This window comes from Marmota marmota, unplaced genomic scaffold, assembly GCF_001458135.2.
Source record: "Marmota marmota marmota unplaced genomic scaffold, marMar, whole genome shotgun sequence".
NCBI classification, from domain to species: Eukaryota; Metazoa; Chordata; class Mammalia; order Rodentia; family Sciuridae; genus Marmota; species Marmota marmota.
Window position 1 is genome coordinate 6,229,921 of NW_026000171.1, and position 21,542 is coordinate 6,251,462.

General features: G+C 45.2%; 1 protein-coding gene and 1 long non-coding RNA gene across 23 annotated transcripts in view; one reads left to right on the plus strand and one right to left on the minus strand.

The window, feature by feature from the left end:
- Positions 1–21,542, minus strand: part of Cacna1c (calcium voltage-gated channel subunit alpha1 C) — a 698,188-nt gene that overhangs the window by 425,429 nt on the left and 251,217 nt on the right. The window lies entirely within an intron of this gene.
- LOC125611859 lies at positions 507–18,430 on the plus strand. Its single transcript, XR_007342095.1, has 3 exons — positions 507–517; positions 10,273–10,275; positions 18,297–18,430. It is a non-coding gene; the product is annotated as an uncharacterized LOC125611859 (long non-coding RNA).

Here is a 21,542-nt window from a genome sequence, read left to right on the forward strand (position 1 = left end):
AAAAATGGTCTCCGATGGCAATAAGAAAGACATGTCTTAGGTTTCAGAACAAACTTTCTGACAAGTGCTACTAACTACCGCACAGGCAACGGAGGGATGGAGGGCACACACTGACCTTTACAGACTGCTTGTGGGTGTGGTGTGCGCTACTTCATAGACCACGCCACAGTCTCCTATCCAGGAGGTATCACTTCTGAGAAGAAAGGGCTAAAGAAACATCAATATTTTCCTCTTTCTTCTTCTCATAAATAATGATACTTGCCTAACAGGAAGGTGTCTGGGGCTCTGGGCAGTGGCCAATAAAAAACAGTCCTTTCTGCCCTTTTCAAGTTCAGAACCAATTAAGGAATAAGATAGAGGAATCACAGAGATTGAAGTCAAACTAAAAGCTTTATTATGAATAAACTCTAAAATGAAGAAAGTGGTTTAGATGGACTTCAATGGGCTTCCTAATCTTTTACCCAGAATTAAAACTACTCATCCAGTCAGGTGGGACCATGGTAGAGTTTCCCTACAGGTCAGAGCAAGCCTCTGTAACTTGGTGGGCCCTTCTTTGGGAGCGGGGTGGGGGGGGGGATAAATGGATCCAANGGGGGGGGGGGGGGGGGGGGATAAATGGATCCAAAAGAGAGTCTCAGAAGGGGTTAAGCCAAACTCTCCAATCAGATGAGTCATGTCTCCTCCCCCAGGGGGCAAGGGCATGAGGAGGCAGGGAGAAATGGATGTGTGCCTCCTAGACTTTCCCTTCTAGGGATGTAAGGTGGAAATTCCCTCTTGCCCCCGTCCATGGTGACACAAGGAGTAGGGAATGAGTGGGACTCCTCTCTGGGGTGGAAGGTGGTCATCAAAGTTTCCAAGCTATCTTGAATGCACAAGGAGGGTAAAGAAGTCTAATCCATAGACCAGGCAAATGTATGTCTGTTAAGGAGGGACACATGAGGCCTTGGAGGGACCTAAGAAGGCTTCCTACACTTAAAAAAAAAAAAAAAGTAAATGGGGAAGAATTGGAGCTTAGAAAAAAGAAAGAAGGGGCTTGACTTACTGGGGCTGTCATATAAATGATACAGCTGTCCCTGTACAAATGCCTTGATCTCATCTGGCATTTGCTCTAAGTAGGACTTGATAATCCCCTGGGACAAACCAGGCCTCCACCACCTACAGAGACAACCTTGGCATTCAAAGCACATCACCCTTGTCCCTGCGTCTTGATAGATAGGAGAGGCCGAGCATAGAACAAGCCATGAATCATGCAGAAGCTGGCGGCCCTGCTCTGCTGCCTCCCAAACTCTCTCCTGTTTGTGTTTTCCTTTTCCCCGGGACCCCTTCCACCTCCCACTCAGCACTCCGCTCTCCCTCTCTTGTCCTCTTTCCAGAAGATCCTGGAGACCCAAAGGTTTGTGTATAACATCAGAGCTGATGATTTGAAGAGGCCCTCAACTGTGGCCAGATCACAGAGGCCACTCAGTATAAACCAGTCCTTTTTTGGACTTTCTGTTTCAGTCGGACGGAATATTTACACACTGGGAGCGAGCCCACTGGTGCTCCCTGGCAGATAGTACACTCATGCAAGCAGTCGGCCCTGGTGGAAAAAAAATCGTTATTAATTGGGGTTACAGCACTTGTTTTAACTGCGGCAGGAGCTGAGCCGACTCGATTTAGTAGTGTGCAGGCTCTTTCTGAACTCCAGTGGGTACTTCACAAATAACAATAAAAATTTTAATGGTGGGACAGACGTGGAGTAGGCTACACAGCTTCACTCATTAAACAACCTCCATCCACCCTGCTCAAGGATTCAAGCTGTTTTATGTGGCTGGCCACTTTGCCTCAGCCTGCTGCAGATGAGAGAATAAATTTTCCTGGTGTGGAGTTGCAGGAAGAAACAGGTTTCATTAGCCCTGTTTAACAGATGTAGAAACCGAAGGCCAGAGAAAGGAAGTGATTTAGGATCAATCAGAGGTGGTGCCAGGACTTCATTCTTAGCCACGCCCCTCACCCCAGCCCCACATTGCTTCTGATTTCCAAAGTGTTTTCATTTTTTTGGAGCCTAGGAAGATTCCATTCTCTGGAGAAACTCAGGGCAGCTGTTTCTGATTATTTTTCCAACAGAGACACATAACCAAGAGGGTATTTTGGTTATAAAGCAATTGATTTTTCTACCCACCAGAAGCTGTGTGTATTCATTTGCATGGGACCAGAGCTGGGCTTGGTTACACCACCCTGGTCCCATATCCAGAAGGACACTACTGAATCAGGAAGGTAAATGATAGGATCATTTGGGGCTGTGGCAGTGTCACTTGGACAAAAACCAGGGCACCTGGCTACTTCCTGGTGGCTTTACTGGACTACCTCATCCCCCCCACTGGTTTGAACACCTCTGCTGCAAATTCTTCCCCTTTTAGTACCCAGTTTTCATAATACAGAGGAGTTTCAACAAAGTTCAGTTGTGTCCTTTTATCCTGCCTCGCTGGGAAGCTGAATGTGGCTCTGCCTAGTCACTGGCTATCTGCCCACAATCAACAACCATCATGATGAAACCCCTTCTACACCAGGAACTCCACTTCCCTTTGCCCTTCACCCCCGTGATCTTATGATGACCATAAAAGTGTTCCATGTCTGCTCCATGTTCTCCCACGCTCCCCAATAGCTTTCAGGAATGATTCTCCACTCCCTGGATAGCACTGAGTTAGGAATTCAATGAGAGGGGAATAAGCTCACGCACACACACGTGCACACACACACACACACACCCCTGTCACTCTCTGGCCTTTCCCAAGTTGGTCCTTCACAGATGAGCTGAGCCGACTCAGCATAAACTGTCCCCCCTTCTGCCTCACTCTGTAAGCTGTTAAGTGCAGGATACAGTAGATGTCCTGATGGAGGATAGGGTGGGCTCTTCCCAGAAGACCAGCGAAAACAGAAAAGCCAGCCTGGATTGGTTAGGGAGAGGACACTTTAAGGCCAAAGATTAAAACAGAAGCCATTTTTCTGTGTAGTTGCCCTTCATCTTCAACCAGAAAACAAACTCCTAAAGCACACAGGACTTTCATTATGGCCCAAAAGAAATATTACACAGTGAGGGTCAGCAGTCAATGCAAGAGGGACATAGTGGTGGCATCGCCACAACGCTCAAGCTGGGAGGGCAGGTTAGGGACAGAAAGAATGGCTAAACTCAAGGTGGGAATAAGGGCTTCGTTGGTTCTGCCACTTATTTGCTACGTGGCCTTGAGGAGGCTGTCTGTCTGTCTCATTTTCAGCTGCTGGCCACACCACCACCCACCTCATCCTCCCTGAGTGGTGCTGCAAGGATCAAATGAGACCTTGAGTATGAAAGAGTTCAGCAGACACAAAACGTCACCCACAGGCTAGTTGTCATCAGCCACACTCATGCTCTTGACAAAAGCATGGGGTTGAAGAGAGGGTCTGGGTCGTACGTTCCAGGGTTTGATGCTGTGTGTAAGCAGGGAGCTTGTGCCTTGCAGTGAGCCAAGCTCTCCCAATCCCAGCAGCTAAGGAGTGAACAACCCAGAGTCGAAAATGTCTCTTCATAGGGTGCTCAGGGCTGGGAGCTGGCCAGGCCTGGTAACCAATGAATCCAGAGACACTGAGGCCAGCCTCTGGGGAAAGGGTGGATTCCTCTAGGAATCCATAAAGTCATGGATGCAGGGCCACTAGCAGAGAGAGCCCTGGACCAGATGTGAGTCCCTAGCCCACCCTGGGCATATCACTTGAATCCTCTGTATCCCTGATGCTTTATCTACAAAGGTATGTGCACAACTGCTTCAGCAGACTAACATGGGGACTCATGGGGCCACAAACTCTACAGAAACACCAGCAGTAATGAGAGCAAGCAGGAATGGCGCATTAGCACTGTGCCAGGCGCAACCGAAACCTCTTAATCAGAGGTCAGCAAACTTTTTCTATAAAGGGTCAGATAGTAAATATTGTAGGATTTGCAGGCCAGATGGCGTCTGCCACAGCTATCTCTGCTGTTTAGCAGCGAAGCAGCCACAGACGATCCATAAACAAACGAGTGCAGCTGAGTTCTGATAAAAGTTTATTTGCAAAAACAGGTGGTGGGCCAGATTGGGCCTGTTGGTCAGAGTTTACCACCCATGCATACTTTCCACTCACCATAACACTATGAAGTATGTGTCAATTCACAATCACTTTACAGGTGAGAAAAGTGAGGCCCAGATATGGAAATTACCTTGCTCAAAATCACACAACTGGTACATGATAGAGCTGGGCTCTGAATAAAGGCAGTCTGGTTGTAGTTTTCACCTGTCTGTTCAGTGCACTAGAAATGAAATAAAGTAACCACTAAATAAAACCAAGGTGTCAATCAAATGTATGCCTATAATCCTAGCAGCTCAGAAGGCTGAAGCAGGACAATCGTGAGTTCAAAGCCAGCCTCAGCAACAGCGAGGCACTAAGCAACTCAGTGACACTCTAAATAAAATACAAAAAAAGGCTGGGGATGTGGCTCAGTGGTTAAATGTTCCCGACTTCAATCCCCAGTAAAAAAAAAAAATGCAATTACAATTATAGCAGACATTTACTACATGCCAGGCACTGAGCCAGGTGCTTACCGTATACCATCCTTCCAGCAGTCCCATGAAAACAGTACAATTACAATGCTCATTTCACAGAAGGAGAAACTAAAGTTGAGGATCAAAGTCACTTGCTCAAAGTCCAAGAGGTGGTAAACATCAGAGTCACAACTGAACCCAAGTCTGTTTGTCCCTAGGGTCAGCCCGTTTCCTCTATACACCATACCATAAGGCATGACGGCCAGGTGCCTACATTTGTTCCCATCTGTAGTTTACTTCTTTCCAAAGTGGAGCTGGACAATGTGCTCTTCAAGAGCTCATACACATCCCCGTGGCTCAGGAGGCTGAGGCAGGAGGATTATGAGTTCAATGCCAGCCTCAGCAACATAGGGAGGCACTGAGCAACTGGTAAGACCCTGTCTCAAAATAAAACTATAACACACACACACATATAGAGAAAAAAAAAAAAAACAGAGTCTCTAAGCACTTAGGCTTTAGATCAGGAGCACCTCTGCACCTACTGCCTTAGAGGTACTCACTGCCAAACCAACCCCTAGAAGGAAAGGAAGGCTCATGTTTGTCCCTGAGCTGCAGCCACATAATCTCCAGCATTCTCTCTTGTTTGTCCAGGATGTCCCTTAGCAACACATCACCTGTCAAGTTCTATGGCAGCATGGGCTTACCATTTCATTTGCAACTGCCAACTAGAAATACGGGAAAATGGCACACAGGGATGGGGGCCAGCTCCTTCACAATGGGAAACCACGTTCCCTTAGGTCTTTGGCCCAGCTTCAGAGAAATGTTCCTTGGAAGGACATCATGAAGATTCCCAGCATTCCACTCCTGCGCTCATCCACTCTTCTCCTTAGCTGGTCAGGCATTGAGCAGGGAGGACACAACGCTCATAGGTCATATTCGTAAAGAACTCAGCAGCCAGGAAGCGGCAATTATGGGAATGCACAGCATAAACAGAGCTGAGAAGTGCTTATCCATTACTTTGTGATGGATGTTTGAACTAAACATCTCCAGGTGACCTAAGCTGTTGTGGTGGTACTATTTCCTCAATAAAGAAAACACACACACAGAACTTTTGAATCAAAAAAGTATTGATTCTAAGCCAGCCTCAGCAACACGAGGCCCTCAGCAACTCAGTGAGACCCTGTCTATGGAAAAAGATATCCATAGTCCAGCTCAGTTTTAGAAATAAGTAACTTGAGAATGGGAGAGGAAACAAGAATTCTTTCTGGTCTACAAAGGTTCTCAACAATCTGAGAACCTTCTGTGGCCCTCTGCAGTGGCCACGGCTCCTTCCCGTCTTTCCTTGTCTTGTTTCTCACTTTGTCCCTGAAATCCAAGTCATCTTCCTTGGAGAACAAAGAGAAAGAACAGCAAGTAAGAGGGTAAATGGAGATGAAAGAGAAGTAAAAGAGAAAGGGCGAAAAGCCTCCCCAAGAGTCCAGAATTGTAGAAGGAAAAAAAAAAACACATGGTTAAAGACCTAAAAAGTTTCAGCCAAGACTTCCTTTTGTCCCTTTGTGAAATCTTACCCTCCAGCCCATGGGGAACTGAAGAAGAACCGGGAACAACAGGAAGGTCAGGAAGTCTGGAACTCAGCCATGGGATAAAATGCCTGCCAGGAGGATAAAACCTGAAGTCACATTGCCATGGTAAACGGGGACACTCCATCACAACATGGCACAGTTGTGCCTGCTTCTAACCCAGAAATCTGTAAGGAATTTCCCTACAAAAGTTAGACTTCATTTGGGCACATGCTAATTCAGCTAATTAAAGCCCACCTGAAACATGGAGTTCAAGGAAAAGAACATCAGACATCCAGGAGAAACCGACCCTGCAGTGTTGACAGGAGTGTTGACAGGACAAAGAGTGTCCTCCTGAAAAAATGCAAGGGTGCTCCCAAACCCCCCAAAATGCACCATGGCCACATAGAGAAAGCGAGTTTTAAAAAGACCATCCTAGAGAGGTGTGGTAGCACACACCTATAATCCCAGCAGCTTGGGGGGCTGAGACAGGAGGATCATGAGTTCAAAGCCAGCCTCAGCAACTTAGCAAGGCACTAAGCAACTCAGTGAGACCCTGTCTCTAAATAAAATACAAAATAGGGCTGGACTCAGTGGTTGAGTGCCCTTGAGTTCAATTCTCGGTACCAAAAAATAAAAATAAAAAGGCCATCCCCACTACCTAAGGAAAATGTCCCAGATAGTTTTAAAACAAGATTAAGATTCATTTCTGGAATATTCAAGCTGAAAACTAGAAAACACAAATTCAGAATGAATTGAGAGAAGATACAGATTTGCAGCAGTCAAAAGACTGAAAGAAGGAAACTGATGTAGTCTCTGACTTTATTGTCTTAGCTTTTCTTAAAGTTTTTGGAATTTTAATTCTACCTCTCAGGAAGCTACTGCAGGGCACATAATACATAGACACGTGTGGGCACGGGGCAAGAAGCTGGAGAAGCAGGAAGGCAATCAAAGGAGTTGATGACCTTAAAGTTATCAAATTACATTTCTTATTGGTTGGGTCATTGCTGTAGTTTGGAGCTTGAATGTCCCCCAAGGCCCCCGGGACCACAAGGTGTTGAAGGCTTGGTTCCCAGTCCATGGCCCTAATGGGAGGAGGTGGGACCTTTAGAAGGTGGGGCCTATGGAAGGAAGTTAGGTCACTGGGGACATTCCCCTGAAGGGAATGTTTGAACCCAGCCTCTCCTGCTCTTTCTCCCACCAAGATGTGCTTTGCCACCATTAGGCACGGTGCAACGGTGCCAAGCAACCATGAACTAAAACCTCTGAAACCAGGAGCCCAAATAAACCTTTCTTTTTTTTTAAGTCGATCGCCTTGGTCATCTTTGTGTTCCACCTGACCCGCTTCTGCCACCATCAAACTTTCCAGGGGAAGAATGGAGTACTCACTAAGTCCCCTGAGTGAATGGGTTCCTTCATTCTCAGCAGACCATATTAACTAGAACAAAGCTTCATTTCTAGGATGAGGGGAGAGTGGATGAAGACAGAGGTCAGCAGTTACAAGCACAGAAACTAGGGTCACGCTGTATGGATTCTCATTATAACCCTTACAGTAATGCTCATGGCACCCAATAACCCAGTCTCTCTGTGCCTCAGTTTTTTCATCTATAAAATAGGGATCACGGCAGTATTTATTTCATAAGTTACCATGGTTTCAACAGATAAAGCACAGTGGCTAAAAACTGTCATTTCTCAAAACTGTTTTGAGAAAGGAAGCATGGCCAAGAGCGGGAAGGAAGCCTGGGACTTTGGAGCCACCATCCAAAAGGCCTCATCAAAGTAAACTATTTTTCTTAGAATTCTGTGTCAGCCTCCCATCTAGAGAACTGGGTCCACACTCCTCTGTTGGGCAGTCAAGGCCTGCAGAATCTGTCCTTTGTAGCCCATATCTGACCAACGAGCCCCCACTCTTGTCCTCCTTAGCACCTATCACAGGTGCTTGTTACCCTAGCCGTCACCCACAAACTGCCCTGTACTGTTCGTGGCAGCACCATATGGCTTCCCTTTGTTGGCTCGCCTTTCCTCTCCTCACCCTAATGATAGGTGCTTAGTAAAGACTCTGAACAGGTGCCTGATTCTGTGACCACCTAAGTATCTGTGATACCCCTCAGAGCCTCAGCTGCCTCATCTGTGAAATGGGATAGCACACACCAGTGCATAACATAGAAAAGTTAAGGTACCAAGGTTTCACACTACAAAGCAACAGCATGCAGATAGTGCTCACTATGTGCACAGCTTTACAGAAGTCCTCAAACCCCTATCAGAAACTCTGAGGGCCAAATGCATTTTGGAATCCTTTCAGGTTTTTAGAAAAGTAATTTGTGTATATATTGTATGTAACACCACAGCAGGGTGAAGGGCCTCATAAGCCAGTATATAGTCACGTGTCACTTAATATGTTCTGTGAAACGCATCCTTAGACATTTTCACCATTGCGCAGACATCCTAGAGTGCACTTAAAAATCCAGATGGTATGGGTCAATCACTGGATGTGGCTCTGAAGCAGCCAAGGGACACGGTACACATGAGGTGTCTGAGGCTGCTGCCAGGGTCACAGGGCATACTGTTCACAGTGAATGTTGTTATATAGAAACAACAGGAACGCACTCTGATAATTACATGAACATAGTGGGAACACAGTGATTTGCTAGCATTATCAAGTATTATGCACTGTATGCAACTGTATGCTATCACACCAGCATCACCATACCATGAGCAATGTCTTGCACTACCAGGTGACAGGACCTTTGGGGACCACCGTTACAGATGCATTCCATCAATGACTGACATGAAGCTGGCAAAATATGACTATGCTTCTGCAGTCAATCATACGAACATTCGCTCGGAGCACGTTGAGTCAGACTTTTCCTACCCTCGTGTCAGTTCCAATCCACTGGGCCTGCAGGTGAGCTTGAGACAGGTCAATTTTTGTTGTCAAAGAGATAATCAGTGAACTTCTACTTTTAGGAGACTTTTGAGTTTCAGAATTACAGAGAAAGCATTATGGAGTGGTAGTGCTCTGTGGTAGGTGCTCTCAGGACATGAAAACACAAATTTCGTAAAGGAAATAGATAATCTAACAGCTGAATTCAGGAGGCACAATGAAGAGAGTACAAGCCTGGGCATGTGATACCCCTCAGAGTCTCAGCTGCCTCATCTGTGAAATGGGATAGCACACACCTGAGAAGGCCAACCTAGAAGCTCCTGGTCAAAGATTCTGTGTGTGCTGTTCCTTCTCTTGAATTTTTGGCCAGTGAAGATTTAAACATTGGGTAGCTGAGTGCTGAAAGGTTCTCTAAGAAAAACAGAGCTGAGAAGGACTCACTCTAGGATGCTTTTTCTTCAGTTTTGCTGTCTTTGAAATGCGAACAGAATACCACCAATTGAACCCTCTTCTTCCCTATGCAAGATGGCAAGCCCTGCTACACATTCCATCTGACATCACGAATGACAGGGAGCTCTTCACTTGGCCAAGCAATCTCTGCCTTGTTTGCTCTTCTTTCAACACTTCCCTAAGACATCAAAGGCACAAGCACAAACAGGCAGTCGTCGCAGCAATGGAATGGAGTTTACAGTCCATGAGAGAAATCCAGCGGGAACACAGGGTAGAAAGACAAGACACAGGCCTCGGACTCCAATACGGTGCACAATTGACTCTGGTTTTTGTTGATAGAAGTCTTCCCCCTGATGCCCATTAGGAAGAGTTCCCCTTTGCATAAATGAACCTAATCCCCCTGTTTATTAACATTAAACTTGACATTTATAGCACAAGTGATTTGCCGGCATTAACCAATAATCCTAAAACATTCTTGCAGAGAGAGATCAACATCAGGCTCTGAATGGCTCACCCAGAGCCTCACACACACATAAGCAAGTGCTGGCTCTGCTGTGAGGAGAGGAGCTAGCAGGACCTACTCAGGGCCTACCTTGTGGCCCTGCATGCCCTTCTACCTACTCCTAAACCAGTGGGGCATGTGCACTGCCTAGATGACAGTGGGCACAAAGTGGTTAACAGGAAAATCCTAAAACACTGCTGGGACTTGGGGACAGCTCCAGCAGGCAGTGTGTTCAGCGGTTTTCCATAGGTGTGTCGGGGCAGAGCACCTCTGCTGAAGGATGGAAGGATGAGGTCCGTTTTTACCTGGGGCCTCCTCTTGGGAAACACCCCTCCTTGTCCTCTGAAGGACGTGGACAGGCAAGGGACCACGTGCCTGTGTTCAGGAGCCGTCAGCCACTTCCCCGGCCAGTGCTGATGAGTAGAGCAGGCAGCTCACAGTCAGAGTTACTGGGAGCCCAAGGCCCCTGACAGAGGAAGTGACAAAGGCTGAAACTAAAGGAATCCTGGAGCAGCCTGAGGAGGGGAAAGACCCTGGAACCGAAAAGCAGATCCTAGCAAACAACAATGGGGTGCAGAGTGTGAGGAACAATGGGGTGCAGAGTGTCAGAGAGCCTTCCAGGGGCCATTCTCTCCCAGGCAGGTTTTAACTTCAGAAAGAAGTTCCTTAGTGAAGAGGACCTGGAACTTCACACCCTAACACCGTTGAATATCCACAATTGTACACAGCTGGCCCTAAGTTTAAGTACATGGAAAACAACAGCTCTCCTTCTGTAACTCAGATCTTGTCATTCTCCACTTGGCTTTACTGATTTCCTATAATCTCAAGTCTAGCATGTCCCCCAGGTACCGTCAGAAAGGAGCATTTGGATGGAGTGAGTCTTGCTAGACCACCGCAGTGAGGAATGCAGGACCCAGGCCCTGGTGAGTACTGCTCCGCAAAGCAGCCCCTGACTTTGCTGCACACTGCACTTGAGCGCCCCATCTCTGCCAGGCACTCTGCTCAACACACAGGAGGGAGGTATTATTATCCTCATCGTAACTAAGGCTCAGTGGAGCAACTGCTGACAGCCAGCAACAGGTCAGTTCAGCTCTGACTTCAAGATACCATTACCACCATGTCATTCCATTCCCTCTCAGGTGATGGCTGTCACACACACTGGCTACTTGCAGACTAAGATCTGAAGGATTGGGTTTGCTGAGCCACCAGACAAGCACTCAACAACCCCTCAGGCATAATCCTGCTTTGACTTCGAGGTAGGGTTCTCTCTCAGGCTGCATCCCTACTTTCCTTTGATTGGCTTTATCAGCAATTGCTTAAGGGATGCCCCCATCAGCATCTCTGCATCAAATTTCATCCCTGCCTCCAGGCACTCACAATCTGGTTAGAGACAGAGAATCATCACACATCAAATAATGAGAGCCTGGTGTATAGACTAATGTTCAACTATGAACACATGTCTGGCATGGAACATTGGTAATAGCCCTGTAACAATGAGCTCCTTTACTCCTTAAATACCCACATTGAACTTAAGAAGACAGAGGACCCCATTCTAGGCAACTCTAAAACAATACACCAAACCACACAGCAGACCAAAGATCCAAACACTGAGGCCAGCTCTACCACTCACAAACTGTATGATCCCGAGTAAGTCACTCCACCTCCCTGAACTTCAAGTTCTTTCCTCTTAAGTCAAGAATAACAATGCTTTCCATACAGAGTGTTCTCTTGAGGCTCAAATGAAACAATACATGCAAAAGCACTCTCAAATCATAAACCAAACAAATGTATTTACTGGACCCGTCAAATATTATTGCAGAAAACTGAGGCCAGCAGAAGAGCAGGTCTAAAGCTGGCTCCTCAGATTCTTTGGCTGGTGGTCTTACTGATATATTATGCCACTCCCTAGGAGCAGCTGCAAAGGGGGAGATCCAGTTGAGCCTCGTGATCTGGGAAATAGAAGTGATCCATGAGAAGCCAGCAGGCCAATATGACCCATAAGTATGTTTTATTTGGCTGTTTCATTTAAAAATAATTCTTTTTTAAAATTTTGTTTGGGGTCAACATTTAAGAAACAGTAGATTTCCTATTAAACTGGAATTCAGCCTGGACTCCCCATCTTAAAACTCAGAAGAGACCATAACAATGGGTACACATACCCCCATGGCTACAATCTGTTGTGGCTGCCACCTTTAGGGAAAAGGTGACCTTTTGTTTGTCACGGCCCCCCTCTTACCCTAGTAGGTCCCCAACACGGAGGCCAAGCTATTTACCATGACTGCTGTCTTTATGTGACAAGGAAAACAGGCATATGCCTAGGGAAAACTGAACACTCTCTTTGAATTTATGTACCTCGCTCGCCTGGCTCCAGGAGGCATCGGAGTTGGCATCCTCTGACCTAAAGAACAAAGAGAATCAGGAGAGGCCAGTGGCAGGACCACAGCAAGAGCAAAGTGTGGCTGGGAAAACTGAGCCTGGGGTGTGGGAAGCAGGCTGACTGGAAGGAGAGGAGAGACGCCTGCAAAGAAGCTGGGATGGAGAATGGCGGCTCCAAGGGAGAAGCTTGAGCTCTGAAGGTGACAGTGGGGAGCTGGGGCAGGGGAAGCACTGTATGGTGATACTACCTGGGGGAGGAGACACTGATGGTTAAGAACCAGGAGAAACACTTTGCAAACTAATTCATCCACGAAAAAATGCTTCTGCACCCACCACGTACCAGGCGTTCCACAGGGAATACAGCAAAAATCCTACTTTCCCAGTGTATATCGCCAATCAGGAGGGATCTTTCCACAAAGCCCCCCTGTTATGATTAAGGACAGGTGGTGATGGTTAAGGTGTTTTTAAGCTAAGGAAGACAAGGGGCAGAGTTGATTTTAATAGAGAGGAAGGAAAGGAGGAGGGGTTAAAAAAAATGATCACCTGTCACTGCTAGGCCTACGAAGCAACCACAAACCCCACTCATTAATCTTGGGAAGACAATAGACGAACTTTAGAATTTGAGCAGATGCAGTGGGTCCTCTCATTCCTCTGACCTATTTTTCCAGGCTGTTCATGCTTTGTGATTGATCACATACACATTCCCACACACAAGTGCTCTTTTCTGCTTGCTCGCCCTCTGGAGTATTTGTGTGTGGTGGGTGATGGGCAAGGGGAGGGGCAAAAATAAAGAATGTTATCAGATGGAAAAATCCGGAACAACTTGAATTTTAGCTCTTCCGCATGACCTTGGACAAATTAATTCTAAGCCTCTGTTTTCACATATTTAAAAATGAAGGGTACTAATATTTACCTGGGAGGATTTTATGAGAGTTAAATGACATAATCTAAATGAAAACACACAGCCAGGTGGCCTCTGAGACACAGTGGGTTTGCAGTTAAATGATGTCCTTCTCACGGGGCGCTGTGCTCCCCAACATATGGAGGAGTTAGGCTTCTGAAACTGCTTGCAAGTCAGAAATAAAGCTGCTGGAGGCCTTTCGGGGAAATCCTCCCCTCTTCTCACCTTCAAGGCCTCATATGGTTCAGAGGGACACAGCAGAGGCAGCTTATGTACACTACGCTTCTCTTTGGCATTATTTAAGAAATACTCTCACACACCCCTCAGGGGTTAAGACGCACAGTAAACAATCAAAATACAAACAGAGTCCTAGCGGGATCCCACATTGATCAAGCACCCAGGAAGATAGCCTGGTAAGGGGATCTCACCCTGGAAATCCAGGCACCTGAGGCAGAAGGCTTGGTGCTGCTGATGGGGGCTTGGCTGCCAGAGATCAGAGGGTAGAGAAGGAAAGAAAAACGGCCAAAAGAACGGTATAAGAGGAGGAAGTGAGAAGCCAAACATGGCCCTCTTACCATTTGGTAAGGACCAGACCAGGGGGAAGAAGGCTATGTGAATATTGATCAAAGGGATCATACCTTTGATCAAAATCCACACAGCAATCAACAGGAGGCACTTGGGGGATAGTGGATACAACTCTGGCCCTGGTCTTACAGATCTTAAAAAATGTCTTGCCCCTTCAGGAGCATTCTAGCCAGTGTGGGGGCTTATACCTGAATGTCCAGGCTGTACCCATCACCCCCATGACGGGCCCTGCCTCGTATCCTGAGCCAGGTTAATGGCTTTTGTTTGGATTTTGCCTACCTTAGGGAAGTAACAGACACTTCTTTTTCTCATTTTTTATTGGTGCATAATGATTACATATAAGCGTGGGATTCATTATGGCATATCCATAAATGCACATAAAATAATTTGGCAGATACTTTGCACATTATGGACTTTACCAGAAGATTTCTAACATATAATTCAAATTCTTTAACATCCCTACTTTTGCAGATTGTTCGGTATCACTGACTTCAAGGAGGATCACATTATGTCTTTAAAAAAAATGGTGGAAAATTTCTGCAACTACCATCCTCCTTTAACTCCACTGAGAAAGCCAGCAATGGAGGGAAACTCCGTGTGTCAACAGACCGCGCAATGCAACCGCAGCTCCACTGCTTCTTTGAAGACTACAGAGCAGGCTGAGCAAAGAGTTATCATCCTGAGCTATTTGTGTTTCATGTAATAATGCCCTAATGATTCAATTAGCATTGATTCTTCAGCAGCAACAATATTTTCTGACTGATCCAGCAATTTAGTGCTCACTGTTGATTGATATAATTCCTATGAGTAAAACGCAGTTTAAAAGAAACTTAATTCTTTGTAAATCACTTTTTTGAACATTTTGATTTTAACTCTGTTCCCATTTTCCATTTTTCCCCCCACCCACAGAGGTCACAAGGACCCTTTATGTGGAGACTCCAATGGTGTCATGCTTCGCCAGGCATCACGTTGGCCAGGTCCTCCCTGCCCCTTGTCTGAGCCTCTGCAGCCTTCGCCACCCCCTGCAGATGCTTGGTGGCTCCAGCCAGAGGAACAGATGGGCACAATTGCTGAGCTTCAGTGAATGGTACCCGGGCACACAGCCTCTGTGGAAACGGCCCAGGCGAGAGCCACTGAAGCAAGCTTTCTGCAAACCTGCCCTGGTAACACTGCTAAAATTGGAAACGAGGAAGAGCGTGCAAGGGGGCAGGGTGGGAGGTTGGTGGGAGGGAAGAGGGGCAGTCCAAAACAGGCACAGGAACTAAAACGGACTGTGGGATTAAAATCTCTCACAGGCAAAAACCAGGCTTCCCGGGAAGGAAGTTAGCACCCTTGTGCTGGGGAGAGGCACCTGGGGATGAATGAGGTACCTTTAGAACACCAGGGGTTGAGCAGAAGGGCCTTGAGGTATGTGTCAGCCAACCTGTCTGCAGGCTCCATGGTAACCCAGAACTTCCAGAGTGTCTCAGCTAGGTTCCACCTTCAGACCCTTCCAGGATGAAATACACACTCAGGGAAAATGTGTGGAAGATAAGTCTCAGGGGCTGGAATAGCTAGAGTTGCCCAATTTTTGTTGTCACTCAGATGACTAATGCACCACAATGGCAGTGGGCCCTGGTGGATCGAATCAGATGGGTGCTCTGGAGGCCACTGCCCCTGAGCAGTTCTGCTATTTTGATACCAACTCTAATGCCTTCCTCTAGAGCTTCTTCTCCTTACCCATTTATATTCTCCTAGTCATGATCCGTCACAGAATAAGAAAAAATAATTTCCAAAATTTCAAGGAGCTCTATGACAGGCATGACACTAGCTAAATAGTTCTCATATATTACTTCATTTAATCCTCTCAATGACCTTCTGGAATAAGTATTATTCCCATTTTAAAGATGAGAAAACTAAGGCCTAAGGTGGTAAAGCAATTCGGTTATTAAATAAGCCAAGGAACTAAACTAATCAAAATGAAAATCCCTAAGACCAGAATTAGGGGTTCCAGAATCTCTCTGGGTCACTAATTCCCATATTTTAGCCAGAGTCAGGGAGATTTTCTCCTAACTTCACTTTTTTCTCTCTACTTCCTGTTAGTGCAGTCCTCATATTCTGCTTCTCAGTGGGGAATACTTTTTCAGGAAGACTGTCTTTGAATGTAAGTGGCCAACTACCCCAAAGGCCAAGTAATACAGATTCCCTCCACTCCCACAGAAAGGTCAATCCCTTCCTCATGCAGGGCCAAAGCCCATTTGAATTATTAACTCTTTGAGACCCTTCAGAACTACCCATTGGCTCTGCTTATGATGGAGTTAGACTGACCATTCTTCCAAAGTCTTTTAAGAGTCATTGTGATTTCAGTGGAATTCTTCCCAAATGTTTTACCCATCAGCACCATAACCAACAAGTAACGGAATATGAGCAATTTCTGAATCCGCAGCTCAGGAAACATATTTAAGGCAAGGGTGAAGAGATATGCCTCTGGCCATGCTCCAGTTCTTTCTAAATTCAGTAAAATTTATCTTTGCCTACATATGGTCCAGTGCTCTGTGGGAAGACCATGTCAAAGTCAACTAGTTACCAAGTTACCTCTTCACAGGGAATACTTCTGGGTTTACATACACATTAAGTTGGCTATCTATATTGGGGGTGTGGATCTTTCTGCATAATAGTTTCCTAGTTTTCAATGCATGATCTTTGCCCCAAAACCTGATTCTGTCTGCTCTGATGATAACTAGAACAAAGAGTCTCTGGAAACAGCCGCGTTATTTGGCTTTTAAAATAACCCTACATAAAGGAACACGCATGTACAGCAATCAAAACTGCATTTATTAGTTTTAGGTTTTCAATATTGAAACCTATCATTGTTAACTTTTGTACCACTTGAAATGTTTTGGGGTAAGTATACAAGAGCAGAGATTGGGAGAACAGAGGGAAGCCGTGCAGGCCTTAATTCAGACTGACAGAAAATTTGTTAATTAGTGTTCTAACAAAGGATGCTCTTTCCTGAAGTTTTGCTTAGCAGTAAAAACAGTGCTGTTGACTAACACTGGTTTCTACTGTACCCGGTGGTTCTTTCTCAGGTCATGACTTTTTAGGGTACATCATTAAATTAAGATTCCATAAGAGGCAAGAGAAGCTTCCTTTCCTCCCGATTGGTAATGTCTCAAAAGAGATCAATTGTGGACCACTGAGAGTTGAGTGCTCAGTGTCATCTTAGAGATTCAATACCATCCTCTGAAGTACTTCCATATCTGAAAGGTGCCTGCCAAAACATCGCATGGCCAACCTAATGCACTTAGTTCATTGTTTGCTTTCTATTGAATGATAGCAACAGAAATCAGCATTTACGTTCCCTTGGGTCATTGGTTCCATTGGATCTTTCTTTCTCAGTTCCATCAAAAATTAGGTCATCTCACAGGTCTCACAGGAGAGGTACAGAGTGCTTCTCTAATGAGGTCATCCAACCAAGATGGACAAAGTGAACCCACACTATCCTGCCCTAAGCAAGTGAGGCTTCCAGACAGAAAGGCAGAAAGAAGAGAGGAGATGGTTCTAAATGATAGAAGACAGATTTCCTTTTTTTTTTTTTTTTTGCTTTAACAAATCCAGAAAACCACACTTTCACTGGTTCCACACATTGGTATTGACATTCCCCAGGAGGTCACCATGTGGTAGGGTCTGTTCTGCCCTAGCCCATTCACTACTAGACTTGCCATAGGCTCCACACCACCAGTAAGCAAATAAACCAAAAGATTGACACATAAACACAGCAAGACTCAGAAGTGGTCATCCACCAAAACTCTAGCCAAAAGATCGAGAGTATCCCAAGGCTCTAAAGTATTCTCATGGTGTCGGAAGCTGAGAATCAGAAACACTCTGGAGACTAACTTCAGGATTCCATGGAGGTAAGGGGATTTTGGGTGTGTGGAGTCTTCGGGGTCAGTGGAAGCCCCCTGCTGTAGGGCTGGAGATAGAGTGGGCTAGTGTGGCCAGGGCCCCCCCGCCCCCATCCCTCATCTTCTGGAGAACATATGAGTTCACTTCACCCATCAGTTCTGCTCACGTTGCTGGGCACACTCAAAAAATAACAGTTGCCATGGTAATTCTGCTTTTGTGATGGAATCTAACTTTGTGTCTGATCCCTTGTACCTTACTGGGAAGAACTGTGTTGGAGCAAATTGTGTATAAGGGTAACTCAGAAAAAAAGTGGGGACTGAAAATAGCCCAGAAGTGCCAAGTTAAACCCAAGCACAACAACAAAACAAAACATCACTGGCTAAAATATGCAAAGGGGAACCCACTTTTCCCATCTTCTATTAAAATTACCAGAAAATTAGTCCTCAAACAAAAATTGATTACTCTGATACTAGAGTTCTTTTCTTCTCTAGGAGATCACGTATTAAATTCTTCTTGGTATTATTCTATTGCTGAAAGAACCCTCTATTCAAATACAGAGTTAAGTACAATCTGACAATGAAAACCATAGCATAATGGTCTACTAATGCTTTACTGCTCAAGGTAGGGTCTTCCAATCCAACCATATTGACATCACCTGGAAACCTGTTGGAAATGAGCATCTCAGGGCCCAAACCTGCTGAATCAGAATCTGCATTTTACCATGATCCCCAAATGATTCATACACAAACAGAAGTTGAGTGTCCTGAGAGATAATTATGACTGCTTCTCTGAAAATCCTTGGAACTGGACTAGAATGGGATCTATATCATTGATAATATGACTCTGACGCCAAACTGCCTGGTCTAACTCCAGAAGTAAATGTTAATAAGAAAAATTATAACCCTTCAATGATTCAGTATTCACGTTTGTAAAACAGGGACAATACTAACATTCACCTCATAGGGTCCTGTGAGCAGTCAGTGAGTTCATATGTGTAAAGCACTTAGAATATCACCAGCCATATATGTTGTAAGCACTAGAATCAGACCTCGGTATCTGAGAGGGATTGGTTCCAGAATTTACAAGGATACCAAAATCTGTGTATGCCCAAGTCCTTTATGTAAAATGGCATGGTATTTGCATATAGGCTATATGCATCTTCTCATATTTTAAATCATCTCTAGAGTACTTATAATAACTAATACAATGTAAATGCCATGTAAATAGGTGTTAGGCTGTATTGTTCAGAGACTAATGGGAAGAAACAAAGTTCAGACAAATGTTTAGTACAGACACAAGTTTCTTCAAATATGTTCTATCCATGGTTATTTGAATCTGAGCTCTGGAACCTGTGGATGTGGGAGGCCAACTGTATACCTACTAAGCAGACAGTTGGTAGGATGGATGTGAATGGGAACTGAAGAATGGAACCTGGAAGTGTTTTGTACAGCTTCTGCACACCCAAGGACCTCTATGCAGCCTGACAGGTAAGTCCTTTTTTAATCATTCATCTCTTTATCCCTCCATCTGACAGGGTCATGCTTTGCACCACATTCCCAAACAGCCACACAGATATAACCTAAGGAATACTATGTTTCATCCCATCAGAGCCCTAAGTAAACCCGTGTCGCCATTAGATGGTCTAGGTATAGGAGCACGGTACCGGCAGCATGTGAACAAGATCTCCTCTCTAGTGATTAATTGATCTCCCCATCTCCTACCAGAAAAACAAAAAGCTTCAACATAAGCCTGCAATTTAAAAATAACTAACCCATGATTTTCTGGGTGAATCAATTAGCCCTGAGTTGCTCCAGCCGTTGGCATCCCCATCCTACAATGCCGGGGTTGGTGCAGTGCCCAGCTGCTGAGCTGGGTGCGAAGGGGAGAAAATCCATGCTGGATCCAGGTCGATGGCTTCCCTGACTTAGTAGCTCCAGATGTTCGCTTGTCATTGTGAGAGCAACTGAGTTAATTAGCAATTTCTGTGGAATCAGAATTCTGATTCTGAGGGAAAAAAAATGGAAAATGAGAAAGCAAGAATGGCTACCCTGTTCCATGAACAGCATCTCCTTGCCATGTATTTCCCCAGAAGCAGAGTTCAGAGAATCCAATGTAGAGACAGCCGGAAGTAGAAAATTGGATATTTGGAGGGGAAAGGAATAATGTTGCCATAGTCTTCCCCCAAAGAGTCTTCCTGGCATAACAGGTCCGTAGCAAGGTGATATCAAGAGGCCACCTTCCCAAGAACTTCAGCCACGGTTTCAAAGCTTCCATGACAACTATCCATGACGATTCCTTCCCAGAATCCCTTGTCACTTCTATTATTTTGCCTGAGTCAAAGCTTCTGGAAGGGGTTTTCTGTCCTCCCCCTACCCTGTCCTCTTCCTCTTGCCAATCCACACTGTTACTTTTAATTGAAATAGTTAAGCTATGTAGGTCAGCTAATTTAAAATTCTCAAGGGCAGACCACTGCATTATAAGCAGGATGGGACCTACAAGGCTGTCTGTAAACCAAATTTCATGTATTAAAATGCACACACAGAGAGAATTTTTTGTGAAAAGCATCAACTAAAAACAGAGAGTGAAGATTCATTTCCATAATCTGGCCCCTGGACATCTACCAGGCTCAGAGCTAGAGCATCAAGCCACCTTAGGGGCATGGCTCTACACTGCTGAGGAACATGCATCTAGTTGCCCGTCTCTGGCAACATCTTTGACACATCTGGCAAACAGATTCTCAGATGCCTGGACCCTTCATTGCTTTTCAAGGCAAATGCAGGTGATCCCAATTGTCCTCACGTTTCCGACCACAGGGTGCATGGCAATCAACCTGACCACAGCTTGACTGTTCCCTTTCCTTCCCAGAACAGGCAGCGGGTCAACCATCATGTGTCTACTTTGCATGCTGAGAACACACATTTGTTCAGTGACACAAAAGACATAATTTAACAGATGCCAGAAAGGAATGAATGGGAAGAAAGAACAAGCCTTAGCATGAGTTTTTGCCATTCCCATCTTTTTCAAAATAAAGGAGACAATAGAGGCTTCCAGCCAACCAACTTGTTTGAAAGCATCGAGTTGTCTGGCCAGTAGAATGCTCTTTACCAGCCACACCTTTCTGGGCTGTAAAAGTAATTCTTAATCCATTTATGCTCAGAAATTTGAAGAAAATTCTAGTAACTATTCCAAAGGAAAAGCACTGGAATAATGCCAGATGAATTAAATCAAATCAGATGGGAAGCGTAAGAGGTAGGAGTGAGGATAATGCTCGTCCAAGTGACCTTAAGGGACATCAGTTTTAATCTCCTTCAATCTGAACCCAGATCCAACTTGATATGGAGGTAGAGTAGATTAAAATCAAGCAACAGAATCTTTGAAAATGCACTTTTGCTGGAGAGTTGGCTTAGGGTCTAAGAGTGTTTGAGGAGAAGTACTCTTACCCCATTCCATAGCAGGGGGGCGGGATGGGGGGAGAAGGTGGCACCAGTGAGGGAGACCTATTCTGCCTGCAGCCTCTCTTTTACATGTTGATGAGAATGAACCATAAGACACCAAAGGTCTGGTCAAGTCAATGTACATATTTTCAGCCTCCTTGCATAAGTCAACCAACTAAGTGTCAGGATCAAGTCGTGGGCAAAAGGGTTTTCATGGCACCAATGCTATGCTAGGCAATGGCCCCTTCACATTCTAAAAACTGAAAGTGAAATCAAAATTTAAAATCCCTCAGGCTGAATTTACAAGGTTCAAGAATGCTGAATGACCTGAAATGAGTTCTCATAATATACAGTGATCATGAAAAGAAGCAATGTCTCCTAGATTTCATAAAAGACCCTGTATTTTAAATTCATCAAAGGCTGGATTTTACTCACCA